Source organism: Schistocerca cancellata, chromosome 4, assembly GCF_023864275.1.
Source record: "Schistocerca cancellata isolate TAMUIC-IGC-003103 chromosome 4, iqSchCanc2.1, whole genome shotgun sequence".
Lineage (NCBI taxonomy): Eukaryota > Metazoa > Arthropoda > Insecta > Orthoptera > Acrididae > Schistocerca > Schistocerca cancellata.
Genome location: NC_064629.1, coordinates 91837074 through 91861379, shown reverse-complemented (window position 1 = coordinate 91861379; position 24306 = coordinate 91837074).

Sequence of the window (24306 nt, the reverse complement as noted above, 5' to 3'; positions counted from 1 at the left end):
ATGCACCATTACAGCTTTACTGTATCCCTTGCACCTTCAAATCAACGATGAAACACATATATTGCATCGATATTGAATAGAAAATGCAAAATGTCGACTTATTTCAAGAGGAGTAACTCTTCTAATAGTTCGTGCTTTGAGCCTTTCCTGGGACAGCAGTATTAGATTCCGATGCACCATTGCAGGTTTACTGTATCCCTTGGACCTTCAAATCAACGATGAAACACAAAAATTGCTTCGATATTGAATACAAAATGCAAAATGTCGACTTATTTATAAGAGGAGTAACTCTTCTAATAGTTCGTGCTTTGAGCCATTCCTGGGACAGCAGTATTAGATTCCGATGCACCATTGCAGGTTTACTGTATCCCTTGGACCTTCAAATCAACGATGAAACACAAAAATTGCATCAATATTGAGTACAAAAGGCAAAATGTCGACTTATTTATAAGAGGAGTAACTCTTCAAATAGTTCGTGCTTTGAGCCTTTCCTGGGACAGCAGTATTATTTTCCGATGCACCATTGCAGGTTTACTGTATCCCTTGGACCTTCAACACAACTATGAAACACTGAAATTGCATCGATATTGAATACAAAAGGCAAAATGTCGGCTTATTTACAAGAGGAGTAACTCTTCTAATAGTTCGTGGTTTCAGCCTTTCCTGGGACAGCAGTATTATATTCCGATGCACCATTGCAGGTTTACTGTATCCCTTGAACCTTCAAATCAACGATGAAACACAGAAATTGCGTCGATAGTGAATACAAAAGGCAAAATGTCGACTTATTTACAAGAGGAGTAACTCTTTTAATAGTTCGTGCTATTAGCGTTTCCTGGGACAGCAGTATTAGATTCCGGTGCACCATTCCAGGTTTACTGTATCCCTTGGACCTTCAAATCAACGATGAAACACAGAAATTGCATCGATATTGAATACAAAAGGCAAAATGTCGACTTATTGACAAGAGGAGTAACTCTTCTAGTACTTCGTGTTTGAGCCTTTCCTGGGACAGCAGTATTAGATTATGATGCACCATTGCAGGTTTACTGCATCCCTTGGACCTTCAAATCAACGATGAAACACAGAAATTGCATCGATATTGAATGCAAAAGGCAAAATGTCGACTTATTTACAAGAGGAGTAACTCTTCTAATAGTTCGTGCTTTGAGCCTTTGCTGGGACAGCAGTATTAGATTCCGTTGCACCATTGCAGGTTTACTGTATCCCTTGGACCTTCAAATCAACGATGAAACACAGAAATTGCATCGATATTGAATACAAAAGGCAAAATGTAGACTTATTTACAAGAGCAGTAACTCTTCTAATAGTTCGTGCTTTGAGCCTTCCTGGGACAGCAGTATTAGATTCCCATGCACCATTGCAGGTTTACTGTACCCCTCGGACCTTCAAATCAATGATGAAACACAGAAATTGCATCGATATCGAATACAAAAGGCAAAATTTCGACTTATTTACAAGAGGAGTAACTCTTCTAATAGTTCGTGCTTTTAGCCTTTCCTGGGACAGCAGTATTATATTCCGATGCACCATTGCAGGTTTACTGTATCACTTCGACCTTCAAATCAACGATGAAACACAGATATTGCATCGATGTTGAATACAAAAGGCAAAATGTCGACTTATTTTCAAGAGGAGTAACTCTTCTAATAGTTCGTGCTTTGAGCCTTTCCTGGGACAGCGGTATTAGATTCCGATGCACCATTATAGCTTTACTGTATCCCTTCGACCTTCAAATCAACGATGAAACACAGAAATTGCATCGATATTGAATACAAAAGGCAAAATGTCGACTTATTTACTAGAGGAGTAACTCTTCTAATAGTTCGTGCTTTGAGCCTTTCCTGGGACAGCAGTGTTAGATTCCGATGCACCATTGCAGGTTTACTGTATACCTTGCACCTTCAAATCAAAGATGAAACACAGAAATTGCATCAATATTGAATAGAAAAGGCAAAATGTCGACTTATTTACAAGAGGAGTAACTCTTCTAATTGTTCGTGATTTGAGCCTTTCCTGGGACAGCAGTATTAGATTCCGATGCACCATTGCAGGTTTACTGTATCCCTTGGACCATCATATCAACGATGAAACACAGAAATTGCATCGATATTGAATACAAATGGCAAAATGTCGACTTAATTACAAGAGGAGTAAGTCTTCTAATTGTTCGTGCATTGAGCCTTTCCTGTGACAGCAGTATTAGATTCCGGTGCACCATTGCAGGTTTACTGTATCCCTTGGACCTTCAAATCAACGATGAAACACAGAAATTGCATCGATATTGAATACAAAATGCAAAATATCGACTCATTTACAAGAGGAGTAACTCTTCTAATAGTTAGTGCTTAGTGCCTTTGCTGGGACAGCAGTATTAGATTCCGATGCACCATTGCAGGTTTACTGTATCCCTTGGACCTTCAAATCTACGATGAAACACAGAAATTGCATCGATATTGAATACCAAAGGCAAAATATCGACTTATTTACAAGAGGAGTAACTCTTCTAATAGTTCGTGGTTTTAGCCTTTCCTGGGACAGCAGTATTAGATTCCGATGCACCATTGCATTTTTACTGTATCCCTTGGACCTTCAAATCAACGATGAAACACAGAAATTGCATCGATATTGAATACAAAATGCAAAATATCGACTCATTTACAAGAGGAGTAACTCTTCTAATAGTTAGTGCTTTGTGCCTTTGCTGGGACAGCAGTATTAGATTCCGATGCACCATTGCAGGTTTACTGTATCCCTTGGACCTTCAAATCTACGATGAAACACAGAAATTGCATCGATATTGAATAGAAAAGGCAAAATGTCGTCTTATTTACAAGAGGAGTAACTCTTCTAATTGTTCGTGCTCTGAGCCTTTCCTGGGACAGCAATATTAGATTCCGATGCACCATTGCAGGTTTACTGTATCCCTTGGACCTTCAAATAAACGATGAAACACAGAAATTGCATCGATATTGAATACAAAAGGCAAAATGTCGACTTATTTACAAGAGGAGTAACTCTTCTAATTGTTCGTGCTTTGAGCCTTTCCTGTGACAGCAGTATTAGATTCCGGTGAACCATTGCAGGTTTACAGCATCTCTTGGACCTTCAAATCAACGATGAAACACAGAAATTTCCTTCGATATTGAATACAAAAGGCAAAATTTCGACTTATTTACAAGAGGAGTAACTCTTCTAATAGTTCGTGCTTTTAGCCTTTCCTGGGACAGCAGCATTATATTCCGATGCACCATTGCAGGTTTACTGTATCCCTTGGACGTTCAAATCAACGATGAAACACAGAAATTTGCTTCGATATTGAATACAAAAGGCAAAATGTCGACTTATTTACTAGAGGAGTAACTCTTCTAATAGTTCGTGCTTTGAGCCTTTCCTGGGACAGCAGTGTTAAATTCCGATGCACCATTGCAGGTTTACTGTATCCCTTGGACATTCAAATCAACGTTGAAACACAGAAATTGCATCGATATTGAATACAAAAGGCAAAATGTCGACTTATTTACAAGAGGAGTAACTCTTCTAATAGTTCGTGGTTTGAGCCTTTCCTGGGACAGCAGTATTAGATTCCGATGCACCATTGCATTTTTACTGTATCCCTTGGACCTTCAAATCAACGATGAAACACAGAAATTGCATCGATATTGAATACAAAATGCAAAATGTAGACTTATTTACAAGAGGAATAACTCTTCTAATAGTTCGTGTTTGAGCCTTTCCTGGGACAGCAGTATTAGATTCCGATGCACCATTGCAGGTTTACTGTATCCTTCGACCTTCAAATCAACGATGAAACACAGAAATTGCATCTACATTGAGTACAAAAATCAAAATGTCGACTTATTTACAAGAGGAGTAACTCTTCTAATTGTTCGTACTTTGAGCCTTTCCTGGGACTGCAGTATTAGATTCCGATGCACCATTGCAGGTTTACTGTATCACTTGGATCTTCAAATCAACGATGAAACACAGAAATTTGCTTCGATATTGAATACAAAAGGCAAAATTTCATTTACAAGAGGAGTAAATCTTCTAATAGTTCGTGCTTTGAGCCTCACCTGGGACAGCAGTATTATATTCCCATGCACCATTGCAGGTTTACTGTATCACTTGGACCTTCAAATCAACGAGGAAACACAGAAATTGCATCGATGTTGAATAAAAAAGGCAAAATGTCGACTTATTTTCAAGAGGAGTAACTCTTCTAATAGTTTGTGCTTTGAGCATTTCCTGGGACAGCAGTATTAGATTCCGATGCACCATTGCAGGTTTACTGTATCCCTTGGACCTTCAAATCAACGATGAAACACAGAAGTTGCAGCGATATTGAATACAAAAGGCAATATGTCGACTTATTTACAAGAGGAATAACTCTTCTATTAGTTCGTGCTTTGAGCCTTTCCTGGGACAGCAGTATTAGATTCCGATGCACCATTGCAGGTTTACTGTATCCCTTGGACCTTCAAATCAACGATGAAACACAGAATTTGCATCGATATTGAATACAAAAGGCAAAATGTCGACTTATTTACAAGAGGAGTAACTCTTCTAATAGTTCGTGCTTAGAGCCTTTCCTGGGACAGCAGTATTACATTCCGATGCACCATTGCAGGTTTACTGTATCCCTTGGACGTTCAAATCAACGATGAAACACAGAAATTGCATCAATATTGAATACAATAGGGAAAATTTCGACTTACTTACAAGAGGACTAACCCTTCTAATAGTTTGTGCTTTTAGCCTTTCCTGGGACAGCAGTATTAGATTCCGATGCACCACTGCAGGTTTACTGTATCCCTTGGACCTTCAAATCAACGATGAAACACAGAAATTGCATCGATATTGAATACATTAGGCAAAATGTCGACTTATTTACAAGAGGAGTAACTCTTCTAATAGTTCGTGCTTTGAGCCTTTCCTGGGACAGCAGTATTAGATTCCGATGCACCATTGCAGTATTAGACTCCGATGCACCATTGCAGGTTTACTGTATCCCTTGCACCTTCAAATCAGCGATGAAACACAGAAATTGCATCGATATTGAATACAAAAGGCAAAATGTCGACTTATATACAAGAGGAGTAACTCTTCTAGTACTTCGTGCTTTGAGCCATTCCTGGGACAGCAGTATTAGATTCCGATGCACCATTCCAGGTTTACTGTATCCCTTGGACCTTCAAATCAACGATGAAACACAAAAATTGCATCGATATTGAATACAAAAGGCAAAATGTCGACTTATTTATAAGAGGAGTAACTATTCTAATAGTTCGAGCTTTGAGCCTTTCCTGGGACAGCAGTATTAGATTCCGATGCACCATTGCAGGTTTACTGTATCCCTTGGACCTTCAAAATAACTATGAAACACAGATATTGCATCGATATTGAATACAAAATGCAAAATGTCGACTTATTTACAAGAGGAGTAACTCTTATAATAGTTCGTGGTTTTAGCCATTCCTGGGACAGCAGTATTAGATTCCGATGCACCATTGCAGGTTTACTGTATCCCTTGGACCTTCAAATCAATGATGAAACACAGAAATTGGGTCGATATTGAATACAAAAGGCAAAATGTCGATTTATTTACAAGAGGAGTAACTCTTTTAATAGTTCGTGCTATTAGCGTTTCCTGGGACAGCAGTATTAGATTCCGATGCACCATTGCAGGTTTTCTGTATCCCTTGGACCTTTAAACCCACGATGAAACACAGAAATTTGCATCGATATTGAATACAAAAGGCAAAATGTTGACTTATTTACAAGAGGAGTAACTCTTCTAATAGTTCGTGCTTTGAGCCTTTCCTGGGACAGAAGTAATAGATTCCGATGCACCATTGCAGGTTTACTGTATCCCTTGGACCTTCAAATCAACGATGAAACACAGAAATTGCATCGATATTAAATACAAAAGGCAAAATGTAGACTTATTTACAAGAGGAGTAACTCTTCTAATAGTTCGTGCTTTGAGCCTTTGCTGGGACAGCAGTATTAGATTCCGTTGCACCATTGCAGGTTTACTGTATCCTTTGGACCTTCAAATCATCGATGAAACACAGAAATTGCATCGATATTGAATACCAAAGGCAAAATATCGACTTATTTACAAGAGGAGTAACTCTTCTAAATTGTTCGTGCTTTGAGCCTTTACTGGGACAGCAGTATTAGATTCCGATGCACCATTGTATTTTTACTGTATCCCTTGGAACTTCAAATCAACGATGAAACACAGAAATTGCATCGATATTGAATACAAAAGGCAAAATGTAGACTTATTTACAAGAGCAGTAACTCTTCTAATAGTTCGTGTTTTAGCCTTTCCTGGGACAGCAGTATTTGATTCCGATGCACCATTGCAGGTTTACTGTATCCCTTCGACCATCAAATCAACGATGAAACACAGAAATTGCATCGACATTGAATACAAAAGGCAAAATGTCGACTTATTTCCAAGAGGAGTAACTCTCCTAATTGTTCGTGCTTTGAGCCTTTCCTGGGACTGCAGTATTAGATTCCGATGCACCACTGCAGGTTTACTGTATCCCTTGGACCTTCAAGTCAACGATGAAACACAGAAATTGCATCGATATTGAATACAAAAGGCAAAATGTCGACTTATTTACAAGAGGAGTAACTCTTCTAATAGTTCGTGCTTTGAGCCTTTCCTGGGACAGAAGTATTAGATTCCGATGCACCATTGCAGGTTTACTGTATCCCTTGGACCTTCAAATCAACGATGAAACACAGAAATTGCATCGATATTGAATACAAAATGCAAAATGTCGACTTATTTATAAGTGGAGTAACTCTTCTAATAGTTCTTGCTTTGAGCCTTTCCTGGGACAGCAGTATTAGATTCCGATGCACCATTGCAGGTTTACTGTATCCAATGGACCTTCAAATCAACGATGAAACACAGAAATTGCGTCGATATTGAATACAAAAGGCAAAATGTCGACTTATTTACAAGAGGAGTAACTCTTCTAATAGTTCGTGATTTGAGCCTTTGCCGGGACAGCAGTATTAGATTCCGATGCACCATTGCAGGTTTACTGTATCCCTTGGACCTTCAAATCAACGATGAAACACAGAAATTGCATCGATATTGAATACCAAAGGTACAATGTCGACTTATATACAAGAGGAGTAACTCTTCTAATAGTTCGTGCTTTGATCCTTTCCTGGGACAGCAGTATTAGATTGCGATGCACCATTCCAGGTTTACTGTATCCCTTCGACCTTCAAATCAACGATGAAACACAGAAATTGCATCGATATTGTATACAAAAGGCAAAATGTCGACTTATTGACAAGAGGAGTAACTCTTCTAGTACTTCGTGCTTTGAGCCTTTCCTGGGACAGCAGTATTAGATTATGATGCACCATTGCAGGTTTACTGCATCCCTTGGACCTTCAAATCAACGATGAAACACAGAAATTGCATCGATATTGAATGCAAAAGGCAAAATGTCGACTTATTTACAAGAGGAGTAACTCTTCTAATAGTTCGTGCTTTGAGCCTTTGCTGGGACAGCAGTATTAGATTCCGTTGCACCATTGCAGGTTTACTGTATCCCTTGGACCTTCAAATCAACGATGAAACACAGAAATTGCATCGATATTGAATACCAAAGGCAAAATATCGACTTATTTTCAAGAGGAGTAACTCTTCTAAATTGTTCGTGCTTTGACCCTTTCCTGGGACAGCAGTATTAGATTCCGATGCACCATTGTATTTTTACTGTATCCCTTGGACCTTCAAATCAACGATGAAACACAGAAATTGCATCGATATTGAATACAAAAGGCAAAATGTAGACTTATTTACAAGAGCAGTATCTCTTCTAATAGTTCGTGCTTTGAGCCTTTCCTGGGACAGCAGTATTTGATTCCGATGCACCATTGCAGGTTTACTGTATCCCTTCGACCTTCAAATCAACGATGAAACACAGAAATTGCATCGATATTGAATACAAAAGGCAAAATTTCGACTTACTTACAAGAGGACTAACCCTTCTAAAAGTTCGTGCTTTTAGCCTTTCCTGGGACAGCAGTATTAGATTCCGATGCACCATTGCAGGTTTACTGTATCCCTTGGACCTTCAAATCAACGATGAAACACAGAAATTGCATCGATATTGAATACAATTGGCAAAATGTCGACTTATTTACAAGAGGAGTAACTCTTCTAATAGTTCGTGCTTTGAGCCTTTCCTGGGACAGCAGTATTAGATTCCGATGCACCACTACAGTATTAGACTCCGATGCACCATTACAGCTTTACTGTATCCCTTGCACCTTCAAATCAACGATGAAACACATATATTGCATCGATATTGAATAGAAAATGCAAAATGTCGACTTATTTCAAGAGGAGTAACTCTTCTAATAGTTCGTGCTTTGAGCCTTTCCTGGGACAGCAGTATTAGATTCCGATGCACCATTGCAGGTTTACTGTATCCCTTGGACCTTCAAATCAACGATGAAACACAAAAATTGCTTCGATATTGAATACAAAATGCAAAATGTCGACTTATTTATAAGAGGAGTAACTCTTCTAATAGTTCGTGCTTTGAGCCATTCCTGGGACAGCAGTATTAGATTCCGATGCACCATTGCAGGTTTACTGTATCCCTTGGACCTTCAAATCAACGATGAAACACAAAAATTGCATCAATATTGAGTACAAAAGGCAAAATGTCGACTTATTTATAAGAGGAGTAACTCTTCAAATAGTTCGTGCTTTGAGCCTTTCCTGGGACAGCAGTATTAGATTCCGATGCACCATTGCAGGTTTACTGTATCCCTTGGACCTTCAACACAACTATGAAACACTGAAATTGCATCGATATTGAATACAAAAGGCAAAATGTCGGCTTATTTACAAGAGGAGTAACTCTTCTAATAGTTCGTGGTTTCAGCCTTTCCTGGGACAGCAGTATTATATTCCGATGCACCATTGCAGGTTTACTGTATCCCTTGAACCTTCAAATCAACGATGAAACACAGAAATTGCGTCGATATTGAATACAAAAGGCAAAATGTCGACTTATTTACAAGAGGAGTATCTCTTTTAATAGTTCGTGCTATTAGCGTTTCCTGGGACAGCAGTATTAGATTCCGGTGCACCATTCCAGGTTTACTGTATCCCTTGGACCTTCAAATCAACGATGAAACACAGAAATTGCATCGATATTGAATACAAAAGGCAAAATGTCGACTTATTGACAAGAGGAGTAACTCTTCTAGTACTTCGTGCTTTGAGCCTTTCCTGGGACAGCAGTATTAGATTATGATGCACCATTGCAGGTTTACTGCATCCCTTGGACCTTCAAATCAACGATGAAACACAGAAATTGCATCGATATTGAATGCAAAAGGCAAAATGACGACTTATTTACAAGAGGAGTAACTCTTCTAATAGTTCGTGCTTTGAGCCTTTGCTGGGACAGCAGTATTAGATTCCGTTGCACCATTGCAGGTTTACTGTATCCCTTGGACCTTCAAATCAACGATGAAACACAGAAATTGCATCGATATTGAATACCAAAGGCAAAATATCGACTTATTTTCAAGAGGAGTAACTCTTCTAAATTGTTCGTGCTTTGAGCCTTTCCTGGGACAGCAGTATTAGATTCCGATGCACCATTGTATTTTTACTGTATCCCTTGGACCTTCAAATCAACGATGAAACACAGAAATTGCATCGATATTGAATACAAAAGGCAAAATGTAGACTTATTTACAAGAGCAGTAACTCTTCTAATAGTTCGTGCTTTGAGCCTTTCCTGGGACAGCAGTATTTGATTCCGATGCACCATTGCAGGTTTACTGTATCCCTTCGACCTTCAAATCAACGATGAAACACAGAAATTGCATCGATATTGAATACAAAAGGCAAAATTTCGACTTATTTACAAGAGGAGTAACTCTTCTAATAGTTCGTGCTTTGAGCCTTTCCTGGGACAGCAGTATTATATTCCGATGCACCATTGCAGGTTTACTGTATCACGTGGACCTTCAAATCAACGATGAAACACAGATATTGCATCGATATTGAATACAAAAAGCAAAATGTCGACTTATTTTCAAGAGGAGTAACTCTTCTAATAGTTTGTGCTTTGAGCCTTTCCTGGGACAGCAGTATTAGATTCCGATGCACCATTGCAGGTATACTGTATCCCAACGACCTTCAAATCAACGATGAAACACAGAAATTGCATCGACATTGAATACAAAAGGCAAAATGTCGACTTATTTACAAGAGGAGTAACTCTCCTAATTGTTCGTGCTTTGAGCCTTTCCTAGGACTGCAGTATTAGATTCCAATGCACCATTGCAGGTTTACTGTATCACTTGGACCTTCAAATCAACGATGAAACACAGAAATTGCATCGATATTGAATACAAAAGGCAAAATGTCGACTTATTTACAAGAGGAGTAACTCTTCTACTAGTTTGTGCTTTGAGCCTTTCCTGGGACAGCAGTATTATATTCCGATGCACCATTGCAGGTTTACTGTATCACGTGGACCTTCAAATCAACGATGAAACACAGAAATTGCATCGATATTGAATACAAAAGGCAAAATGTCGACTTATTTTCAAGAGGAGTAACTCTTCTAATAGTTTTTGCTTTGAGCCTTTCCTGGGACAGCAGTATTAGATTCCGATGCACCATTGCAAAATTACTGTATCCCTTGGACCTTCAAATCAACGATGAAACACAGAAATTGCATCGATATTGAATACAAAAGGCAAAATGTCGACTTATTTACAAGAGGAGTAACTCTTCTAATAGTTCGTGCTTTGAGCCTTTCCTGGGACAGCAGTATTAGATTCCGATGCACCATTGCAGGTTTACTGTATCCCTTGGACCTTCAAATCAACGATGAAACACAGAAATTGCATCGATATTGAATACAAAAGGCAAAATGGCGACTTATTTACAAGAGGAGTAACTCTTCTAATAGTTCGTGCTTTGAGCCTTTCCTGGGACAGCAGTATTACATTCCGATGCACCATTGCAGGTTTACTGTATCCCTTGGACCTTCAAATCGACGATGAAACACAGAAATTGCATCGATATTGAATACAATAGGCAAAATGTCGACTTATTTACAAGAGGAGTAACTCTTCTAATAGTTCGTGCTTTGAGCCTTTCCTGGGACAGAAGTATTAGATTCCGATGCACCATTACAGTATTAGACTCCGATGCACCATTGCAGCTTTACTGTATCCCTTGCACCTTCAAATCAACGATGAAACACAGATATTGCATCGATATTGAATAGAAAATGCAAAATGTCGACTTATTTACAAGAGGAGTAACTCTTCTAATAGTTCGTGTTTGAGCCTTTCCAGGGACAGCAGTATTAGATTCCGATGCACCATTGCAGGTTTACTGTATCCCTTGGACCTTCAATTCGTCGATGAAACACAGAAATTGCATCGATATTGAATAAAAAATGCAAAATGTCAACTTATTTATAAGAGGAGTAACCCTTCTAACAGTTCGTGCTTAGAGCCTTCCCTGGGACAGCAGTATTACATTCCGATGCACCATTGGAAGTTTACTGTATCCCTTGGACCTTCAAATCAACGATGAAACACAGAAATTGCATCGATATTGAATACAAAATGCAAAATGTCGACTTACTTATAAGAGGAGTAAGTCTTCTAATAGTTCGTGCTTTGAGCCTTTCCTGGGACAGCAGTATTAGATTCCGATGCACCATTGCAGGTTTACTGTATCCCTTGGACCTTCAAATCAACGATGAAACACAAAAATTGCATCAATATTGAGTACAAAAGGCAAAATGTCGACTTATTTATAAGAGGAGTAACTCTTCTAATAGTTCGTGCTTTGAGCCTTTCCTGGGACAGCAGTATTAGATTCCGATGCACCATTGCAGGTTTACTGTATCCCTTGGACCTTTAAAAAAACTATGAAACACTGAAATTGCATCGATATTGAATACAAAAGGCAAAATGTCGGCTTATTTACAAGAGGAGTAACTCTTCTAATAGTTCGTAGTTTCAGCCTTTCCTGGGACAGCAGTATTATGTTCCGATGAACCATTGCAGGTTTACTGTATCCCTTGAACCTTCAAATCAACGATGAAACACAGAAATTGCGTCGATATTGAATACAAAATGCAAAATGTCGACTTATTTACAAGAGGAGTAACTCTTTTAATAGTTCGTGCTATTAGCGTTTCCTGGGACAGCAGTATTAGATTCCGGTGCACCATTCCAGGTTTACTGTACCCTTGGACCTTCAAATCAACGATGAAACACAGAAATTGCATCGATATTGAATACAAATGGCAAAATGTCGACTTATATACAAGAGGAGTAACTCTTCTAGTACTTCGTGCTTTGAGCCTTTCCTGGGACAGCAGTATTAGAATCCGATGCACCATTCCAGGTTTACTCCATCCCTTGGACCTTCAAATCAACGATGAAACACAGATATTGCATCGATATTGAATACAAAAGGCAAAATGTCGACTTATTTACAAGAGGAGTAACTCTTCTAATAGTTCGTGTTTTGAGCCTTTGCTGGGACAGCAGTATTAGATTCCGTTGCACCATTGCAGGTTTACTGTATCCCTTGGACCTTCAAATCAACGATGAAACACAGAAATTGCATCGATATTGAATACCAAAGGCAAAATATCGACTTATTTACAAGAGGAGTAACTCTTCTAAATTGTTCGTGCTTTGAGCCTTTCCTGGGACAGCAGTATTAGATTCCGATGCACCATTGTATTTTTACTGTATCCCTTCGACCTTCAAATACCTTCAAATCAACGATGAAACACAGAAATTGCATCGACATTGAATACAAAAGGCAAAATGTCGTCTTATTTACAAGAGGAGTAACTCTCCTAATTGTTCGTGCTTTGAGCCTTTCCTGGGACTGCAGTATTAGATTCCGATGCACCATTGCAGGTTTACTGTATCACTTGGACCTTCAAATCAACGATGAAACACAAAAAATTGCATCGATATTAGTACAAAAGGCAAAATGTCGACTTATTTACAAGAAAAGTATCTCTTCTAATAGTTCATGCTTTGAGCCTTTCCTGGGACAGCAGTATTATATTCCGATGCACCATTGCAGGTTTACTGTATCACGTGGACCATCAAATCAACGATGAAACACAGAAATTGCATCGATATTGAATACAAAAGGCAAAATGTCGACTTATTTTCAAGAGGAGTAACTCTTCTAATAGTTTGTGCTTTGAGCCTTTCCTGGGACAGCAGTATTAGATTCCGATGCACCATTGCAGGTTTACTGTATCCCATCGACCTTCAAATCAACGATGAAACACAGAAATTGCATCGACATTGAATACAAAAGGCAAAATGTCGACTAATTTACAAGAAGAGTAACTCTCCTAATTGTTCGTGCTTTGAGCCTTTCCTGGGACTGCAGTATTAGATTCCGATGCACCATTGCAGGTTTTCTGTATCCCTTGGACCTTCAAACCAACGATGAAACACACAAATTTGCATCGATATTGAATACAAAAGGCAAAATATCGACTTATTTACAAGAGGAGTAACTCTTCTAATAGTTCGTGCTTTGAGCCTTTCCTGGGACAGAAGTATTAGATTCCGATGCACCATTGCAGGTTTACTGTATCCCTTGGACCTTCAAATCAACGATGAAACACAGATATTGCATCGATATTGAATACAAAAGGCAAAATGTCGACTTATTTACAAGAGGAGTAACTCTTCTAATAGTTCGTGCTTTGAGCCTTTCCTGGGACAGAAGTAATAGATTCCGATGCACCATTGCAGGTTTACTGTATCCCATGGACCTTCAAATCAACGATGAAACACAGAAATCGCATCGAAATTGAATACAAAAGGCAAAATGTCGACTTCTTTTCAAGAGGAGTAACTCTTCTAATAGTTCGTGCTTTGAGCCTTTCATGGGACAGCAGTATTAGATTCAGATGCACCATTGCAGATTTACTGTATCCCTTGGCCCTTCAAAATAACTATGAAACACAGAAATTGCATCGATATTGAATACAAAAGGCAAAATGTCGACTTATTTACAAGAGGAGTAACTCTTCTAACAGTTCGTGGTTTTAGCCTTTCCTGGGACAGCAGTATTAGATTCCGATGCACCATTGCAGGTTTACTGTATCCCTTGGACCTTCAAATCAACGATGAAACACAGAAATTGGATCGATATTGAATACAAAAGCAAGATGTCGACTTATTTACAAGAGGAGTAACTCTTTTAATAGTTCGTGCTATTAGCGTTTCCTGGGACAGCAGTATTAGATTCCGATGCACCATTGCAGGTTTTCTGTATCCCTTGGACCTTCAAACCAACGATGAAACACACAAATTTGCATCGATATTGAATACAAAAGGCAAAATGTCGTCTTATTTACAAGAGGAGTAACTCTCCTAATTGTTCGTGCTTTGAGCCTTTCCTGGGACTGCAGTATTAGATTCCGATGCACCATTGCAGGTTTACTGTATCACTTGGAACTTCAAATCAACGATGAAACACAGAAATTGCATCGATATTGAATACAAAAGGCAAAATGTCGACTTATTTACAAGAGGAGTAACTCTTCTAATAGTTTGTGCTTTGAGCCTTTCCTGGGACAGCAGTATTAGATTCCGATGCACCATTGCAGGTTTACTGTATCCCTTGGACCTTCAAATCAACGAAGAAACACAGAAATTGCATCGATATTGAATACAAAAGGCAAAATGTCGACTTATTTACAAGAGGAGTAACTCTTCTAATAGTTCGTGCTTTGAGCCTTTCCTGGGACAGCAGTATTAGATTCCGATGCACCATTGCAGGTTTACTGTATCCCTTGGACCTTCAAATCAACTAAGAAACACAGAAATTGCATCGATATTGAATACAAAAGGCAAAATTTCGACTTACTTACAAGAGGACTAACCCTTCTAAAAGTTCGTGCTTTTAGCCTTTCCTGGGACAGCAGTATTAGACTCCGATGCACCATTGCAGGTTTACTGTATCCCTTGGACCTTCAAATCAACGATGAAACACAGAAATTGCATCGATATTGAATACAATAGGCAAAATGTCGACTTATTTACAAGAGGAGTAACTCTTCTAATAGTTTGTGTTTAAGCCTTTCCAGGGACAGCAGTATTAGATTCCGATGCACCATTGCAGGTTTACTGTATCCCTTGGACCTTCAATTCGACGATGAAACACAGAAATTGCATCGATATTGAATACAAAATGCAAAATGTCGACTTATTTATAAGATGTGTAACTCTTCTAACAGTTCGTGCCTAGAGCCTTTCCTGGGACAGCAGTATTACATTCCGATGCACCATTGCAGGTTTACTGTATCCCTTGGACCTTCAAATCAACGATGAAACACAGAAATTGCATCGATATTGAATACAAAAGGCAAAATGTCGGCTTATTTACAAGAGGAGTAACTCTTCTAATAGTTCGTAGTTTCAGCCTTTCCTGGGACAGCAGTATTATGTTCCGATGCACCATTGCAGGTTTACTGTATCCCTTGAACCTTCAAATCAACGATGAAACACAGAAATTGCGTCGATATTGAATACAAAATGCAAAATGTCGACTTATTTACAAGAGGAGTAACTCTTTTAATAGTTCGTGCTATTACCGTTTCCTGGGACAGCAGTATTAGATTCCGGTGCACCATTCCAGGTTTACTGTACCCTTGGACCTTCAAATCAACGATGAAACACAGAAATTGCATCGATATTGAATACAAAAGGCAAAATGTCGACTTTTATACAAGAGGAGTAACTCTTCTAGTACTTCGTGCTTTGAGCCTTTCCTGGGACAGCAGTATTAGATTCCGATGCACCATTCCAGGTTTACTGTATCCCTTGGACCTTCAAATCAACGATGAAACACAAAAATTGCATCGATATTGAATACAAAAGGCAAAATGTCGACTTATTTATGAGAGGAGTAACTATTCTAATAGTTCGTGCTTTGAGCCTTTCCTCGGACAGCAGTATTAGATTCCGATGCACCATTGCAGGTTTACTGTATCCCTTGGCCCTTCAAAATAACTATGAAACACAGAAATTGCATCGATATTGAATACAAAAGGCAAAATGTCGACTTATTTACAAGAGGAGTAACTCTTCTAATAGTTCGTGGTTTTAGCCTTTCCTGGGACAGCAGTATTAGATTCCGATGCACCATTGCAGGTTTACTGTATCCCTTGGACCTTCAAATCAACGATGAAACACAGAAATTGGATCGATATTGAATACAAAAGCAAGATGTCGACTTATTTACAAGCGGAGTAACTCTTTTAATAGTGCGTGCTATTAGCGTTTCCTGGGACAGCAGTATTAGATTCCGATGCAGCATTGCAGGTTTTCTGTATCCCTTGGACCTTCAAACCAACGATGAAACACACAAATTTGCATTGATATTGAATACAAAAGGCAAAATATCGACTTATTTACAAGAGGAGTAACTCTTCTAATAGTTCGTGCTTTGAGCCTTTCCTGGGACAGAAGTATTAGATTCCGATGCACCATTGCAGGTTTACTGTATCCCTTGGACCTTCAAATCAACGATGAAACACAGATATTGCATCGATATTGAATACAAAAGGCAAAATGTCGACTTATTTACAAGAGGAGTAACACTTCTAATAGTTCGTGCTTTGAGCCTTTCCTGGGACAGCAGTATTAGATTCCGATGCACCATTGTAAGTTTACTGTATCCCTTGGACCTTCAAATCAACGATGAAACACAGAAATTGCATCGATATTGAATACAAAATGCAAAATGTCGACTTACTTATAAGAGGAGTAAGTCTTCTAATAGTTCGTGCTTTGAGCCTTTCCTGGGACAGCAGTATTAGACTCCGATGCACCATTGCAGGTTTACTGTATCCCTTGGACCTTCAAATCAACGATGAAACACAAAAATAGCATCAATATTGAGTACAAAAGGCAAAATGTCGACTTATTTATAAGAGGAGTAACTCTTCTAATAGTTCGTGCTTTGAGCCTTTCCTGGGACAGCAGTATTAGATTCCGATGCACCATTGCAGGTTTACTGTATCCCTTGGATCTTTAAAACAACTATGAAACACTGAAATTGCATCGATATTAAATACAAAAGGCAAAATGTCGGCTTATTTACAAGAGGAGTAACTCTTCTAATAGTTCGTAGTTTCAGCCTTTCCTGGGACAGCAGTATTATGTTCCGATGCACCATTGCAGGTTTACTGTATCCCTTGAACCTTCAAATCAACGATGAAACACAGAAATTGCGTCGATATTGAATACAAAAGGCAAAATGTCGACTTATTTACAAGAGGAGTAACTCTTTTAATAGTTCGTGCTATTACCGTTTCCTGGGACAGCAGTATTAGATTCCGGTGCACCATTCCAGGTTTACTGTACCCTTGGACCTTCAAATCAACGATGAAACACAGAAATTGCATCGATATTGAATACAAAAGGCAAAATGTCGACTTATATACAAGAGGAGTAACTCTTCTAGTACTTCGTGCTTTGAGCCTTTCCTGGGACAGCAGTATTAGATTCCGATGCACCATTCCAGGTTTACTGTATCCCTTGGACCTTCAAATCAACGATGAAACACAAAAATTGCATCGATATTGAATACAAAAGGCAAAATGTCGACTTATTTATGAGAGGAGTAACTATTCTAATAGTTCGTGTTTTGAGCCTTTCCTGGGACAGCAGTATTAGATTCAGATGCACCATTGCAGGTTTACTGTATCCCTTGGCCCTTCAAAATAACTATGAAACACAGAAATTGCATCGATATTGAATACAAAAGGCAAAATGTCGATTTATTTACAAGAGGAGTAACTCTTCTAATAGTTCGTGGTTTTAGCCTTTCCTGGGACAGCAGTATTAGATTCCGATGCACCATTGCAGGTTTACTGTATCCCTTGGACCTTCAAATCAACGATGAAACACAGAAATTGGATCGATATTGAATACAAAAGCAAGATGTCGACTTATTTACAAGAGGAGTAACTCTTTTAATAGTTCGTGCTATTAGCGTTTCCTGGGACAGCAGTATTAGATTCCGATGCACCATTGCAGGTTTTCTGTATCCCTTGGACCTTCAAACCAACGATGAAACACACAAATTTGCATTGATATTGAATACAAAAGGCAAAATATCGACTTATTTACAAGAGGAGTAACTCTTCTAATAGTTCGTGCTTTGAGCCTTTCCTGGGACAGAAGTATTAGATTCCGATGTACCATTGCAGGTTTACTGTATCCCTTGGACCTTCAAATCAACGATGAAACACAGATATTGCATCGATATTGAATACAAAAGGCAAAATGTCGACTTATTTACAAGAGGAGTAACTCATCTAATAGTTCGTGCTTTGAGCCTTTCCTGGGACAGAAGTAATAGATTCCGATGCACCATTGCAGGTTTACTGTATCCCATGGACCTTCAAATCAACGATGAAACACAGAAATCGCGTCGATATTGAATACAAAAGGCAAAATGTCGACTTCTTTACAAGAGGAGTAACTCTTCTAATAGTTCGTGCTTTGAGCCTTTGCTGGGACAGCAGTATTAGATTCCGTTGCACCATTGCAGGTTTACTGTATCCCTTGGACCTTCAAATCAACGATGAAACACAGAAATTGCATCGATATTGAATACCAAAGGCAAAATGTCGGCTTATTTACAAGAGGAGTAACTCTTCTAATAGTTCGTAGTTTCAGCCTTTCCTGGGACAGCAGTATTATGTTCCGATGCACCATTGCAGGTTTACTGTATCCCTTGAACCTTCAAATCAACGATGAAACACAGAAATTGCGTCGATATTGAATACAAAAGGCAAAATGTCGACTTATTTACAAGAGGAGTAACTCTTTTAATAGTTCGTGCTATTACCGTTTCCTGGGACAGCAGTATTAGATTCCGGTGCACCATTCCAGGTTTACTGTACCCTTGGACCTTCAAATCAACGATGAAACACAGAAATTGCATCGATATTGAATACAAAAGGCAAAATGTCGACTTATATACAAGAGGAGTAACTCTTCTAGTACTTCGTGCTTTGAGCCTTTCCTGGGACAGCAGTATTAGATTCCGATGCACCATTCCAGGTTTACTGTATCCCTTGGACCTTCAAATCAACGATGAAACACAAAAATTGCATCGATATTGAATACAAAAGGCAAAATGTCGACTTATTTATGAGAGGAGTAACTATTCTAATAGTTCGTGTTTTGAGCCTTTCCTGGGACAGCAGTATTAGATTCAGATGCACCATTGCAGGTTTACTGTATCCCTTGGCCCTTCAAAATAACTATGAAACACAGAAATTGCATCGATATTGAATACAAAAGGCAAAATGTCGATTTATTTACAAGAGGAGTAACTCTTCTAATAGTTCGTGGTTTTAGCCTTTCCTGGGACAGCAGTATTAGATTCCGATGCACCATTGCAGGTTTACTGTATCCCTTGGACCTTCAAATCAACGATGAAACACAGAAATTGCATCGATATTGAATACAAAAGGCAAAATGTAGACTTATTTACAAGAGCAGTAACTCTTCTAATAGTTCGTGCTTTGAGCCTTTCCTGGGACAGCAGTATTTGATTCCGATGCACCATTGCAGGTTTACTGTATCCCTTCGACCTTCAAATCAACGATGAAACACAGAAATTGCATCGATATTGAATACAAAAGGCAAAATGTCGACTTATTTACAAGAGGAGTAACTCTTCTAATAGTTCGTGCTTTGAGCCTTTCCTGGGACAGCAGTATTATATTCCGATGCACCATTGCAGGTTTACTGTATCACGTGGACCATCAAATCAACGATGAAACACAGAAATTGCATCGATATTGAATACAAAAGGCAAAATGTCGACTTATTTACAAGAGGAGTAACTCTTCTAATAGTTTGTGCTTTGAGCCTTTCCTGGGACAGCAGTATTATATTCCGATGCACCATTGCAGGTTTACTGTATCACGTGGACCTTCGAATCAACGATGAAACACAGAAATTGCATCTATATTGAATACAAAAGGCAAAATGTCGACTTATTTTCAAGAGGAGTAACTCTTCTAACAGTTTGTGCTTTGAGCCTTTCCTGGGACAGCAGTATTAGATTCCGATGCACCATTGCAAATTTACTGTATCCCTTGGACCTTCAAATCAACGATGAAACACAGAAATTGCATCGATATTGAATACAAAAGGCAAAATGTCGACTTATTTACAAGAGGAGTAACTCTTTTAATAGTTCGTGCTATTACCGTTTCCTGGGACAGCAGTATTAGATTCCGGTGCACCATTCCAGGTTTACTGTACCCTTGGACCTTCAAATCAACGATGAAACACAGAAATTGCATCGATATTGAATACAAAAGGCAAAATGTCGACTTATATACAAGAGGAGTAACTCTTCTAGTACTTCGTGCTTTGAGCCTTTCCTGGGACAGCAGTATTAGATTCCGATGCACCATTCCAGGTTTACTGTATCCCTTGGACCTTCAAATCAACGATGAAACACAAAAATTGCATCGATATTGAATACAAAAGGCAAAATGTCGACTTATTTATGAGAGGAGTAACTATTCTAATAGTTCGTGCTTTGAGCCTTTCCTGGGACAGCAGTATTAGATTCAGATGCACCATTGCAGGTTTACTGTATCCCTTGGCCCTTCAAAATAACTATGAAACACAGAAATTGCATCGATATTGAATACAAAAGGCAAAATGTCGACTTATTTACAAGAGGAGTAACTCTTCTAATAGTTCGTGGTTTTAGCCTTTCCTGGGACAGCAGTATTAGATTCCGATGCACCATTGCAGGTTTACTGTATCCCTTGGACCTTCAAATCAACGATGAAACACAGAAATTGGATCGATATTGAATACAAAAGCAAGATGTCGACTTATTTACAAGAGGAGTAACTCTTTTAATAGTTCGTGCTATTAGCGTTTCCTGGGACAGCAGTATTAGATTCCGATGCACCATTGCAGGTTTTCTGTATCCCTTGGACCTTCAAACCAACGATGAAACACACAAATTTGCATTGATATTGAATACAAAAGGCAAAATATCGACTTATTTACAAGAGGAGTAACTCTTCTAATAGTTCGTGCTTTGAGCCTTTCCTGGGACAGAAGTATTAGATTCCGATGTACCATTGCAGGTTTACTGTATCCCTTGGACCTTCAAATCAACGATGAAACACAGATATTGCATCGATATTGAATACAAAAGGCAAAATGTCGACTTATTTACAAGAGGAGTAACTCATCTAATAGTTCGTGCTTTGAGCCTTTCCTGGGACAGAAGTAATAGATTCCGATGCACCATTGCAGGTTTACTGTATCCCATGGACCTTCAAATCAACGATGAAACACAGAAATCGCGTCGATATTGAATACAAAAGGCAAAATGTCGACTTCTTTACAAGAGGTGTAACTCTTCTAATAGTTCGTGCTTTGAGCCTTTGCTGGGACAGCAGTATTAGATTCCGTTGCACCATTGCAGGTTTACTGTATCCCTTGGACCTTCAAATCAACGATGAAACACAGAAATTGCATCGATATTGAATACCAAAGGCAAAATATCGACTTATTTACAAGAGGAGTAACTCTTCTAAATTGTTCGTGCTTTGAGCCTTTCCTGGGACAGCAGTATTAGATTCCGATGCACCATTGTATTTTTACTGTATCCCTTGGACCTTCAAATCAACGATGAAACACAGAAATTGCATCGATATTGAATACAAAAGGCAAAATGTAGACTTATTTACAAGAGCAGTAACTCTTCTAATAGTTCGTGCTTTGAGCCTTTCCTGGGACAGCAGTATTTGATTCCGATGCACCATTGCAGGTTTACTGTATCCCTTCGACCTTCAAATCAACGATGAAACACAGAAATTGCATCGATATTGAATACAAAAGGCAAAATGTCGACTTATTTACAAGAGGAGTAACTCTTCTAATAGTTCGTGCTTTGAGCCTTTCCTGGGACAGCAGTATTATATTCCGATGCACCATTGCAGGTTTACTGTATCACGTGGACCATCAAATCAACGATGAAACACAGAAATTGCATCGATATTGAATACAAAAGGCAAAATGTCGACTTATTTACAAGAGGAGTAACTCTTCTAATAGTTTGTGCTTTGAGCCTTTCCTGGGACAGCAGTATTATATTCCGATGCACCATTGCAGGTTTACTGTATCACGTGGACCTTCGAATCAACGATGAAACACAGAAATTGCATCTATATTGAATACAAAAGGCAAAATGTCGACTTATTTTCAAGAGGAGTAACTCTTCTAACAGTTTGTGCTTTGAGCCTTTCCTGGGACAGCAGTATTAGATTCCGATGCACCATTGCAAATTTACTGTATCCCTTGGACCTTCAAATCAACGATGAAACACAGAAATTGCATCGATATTGAATACAAAAGGCAAAATGTCGACTTATTTACAAGAGGAGTAACTCTTTTAATAGTTCGTGCTATTACCGTTTCCTGGGACAGCAGTATTAGATTCCGGTGCACCATTCCAGGTTTACTGTACCCTTGGACCTTCAAATCAACGATGAAACACAGAAATTGCATCGATATTGAATACAAAAGGCAAAATGTCGACTTATATACAAGAGGAGTAACTCTTCTAGTACTTCGTGCTTTGAGCCTTTCCTGGGACAGCAGTATTAGATTCCGATGCACCATTCCAGGTTTACTGTATCCCTTGGACCTTCAAATCAACGATGAAACACAAAAATTGCATCGATATTGAATACAAAAGGCAAAATGTCGACTTATTTATGAGAGGAGTAACTATTCTAATAGTTCGTGCTTTGAGCCTTTCCTGGGACAGCAGTATTAGATTCAGATGCACCATTGCAGGTTTACTGTATCCCTTGGCCCTTCAAAATAACTATGAAACACAGAAATTGCATCGATATTGAATACAAAAGGCAAAATGTCGACTTATTTACAAGAGGAGTAACTCTTCTAATAGTTCGTGGTTTTAGCCTTTCCTGGGACAGCAGTATTAGATTCCGATGCACCATTGCAGGTTTACTGTATCCCTTGGACCTTCAAATCAACGATGAAACACAGAAATTGGATCGATATTGAATACAAAAGCAAGATGTCGACTTATTTACAAGAGGAGTAACTCTTTTAATAGTTCGTGCTATTAGCGTTTCCTGGGACAGCAGTATTAGATTCCGATGCACCATTGCAGGTTTTCTGTATCCCTTGGACCTTCAAACCAACGATGAAACACACAAATTTGCATTGATATTGAATACAAAAGGCAAAATATCGACTTATTTACAAGAGGAGTAACTCTTCTAATAGTTCGTGCTTTGAGCCTTTCCTGGGACAGAAGTATTAGATTCCGATGTACCATTGCAGGTTTACTGTATCCCTTGGACCTTCAAATCAACGATGAAACACAGATATTGCATCGATATTGAATACAAAAGGCAAAATGTCGACTTATTTACAAGAGGAGTAACTCTTCTAACAGTTCGTGCTTTGAGCCTTTCCTGGGACAGAAGTAATAGATTCCGATGCACCATTGCAGGTTTACTGTATCCCATGGACCTTCAAATCAACGATGAAACACAGAAATCGCGTCGATATTGAATACAAAAGGCAAAATGTCGACTTCTTTACAAGAGGAGTAACTCTTCTAATAGTTTGTGCTTTGAGCCTTTGCTGGGACAGCAGTATTAGATTCCGTTGCACCATTGCAGGTTTACTGTATCCGTTGGACCTTCAAATCAACGATGAAACACAGAAATTGCATCGATATTGAATACCAAAATCAAAATATCGACTTATTTACAAGAGGAGTAACTCTTCTAAATTGTTCGTGCTTTGAGCCTTTCCTGGGACAGCAGTATTAGATTCCGATGCACCATTGCAAAATTACTGTATCCCTTGGACCTTCAAATCAACGATGAAATACAGAAATTGCATCGATATTGAATACAAAAGGCAAAATGTAGACTTATTTACAAGAGCAGTAACTCTTCTAATAGTTCGTGCTATTAGCGTTTCCTGGGACAGCAGTATTAGATTCCGATGCACCATTGCAGGTTTTCTGTATCCCTTGGACCTTCAAACCAACGATGAAACACACAAATTTGCATTGATATTGAATACAAAAGGCAAAATATCGACTTATTTACAAGAGGAGTAACTCTTCTAATAGTTCGTGCTTTGAGCCTT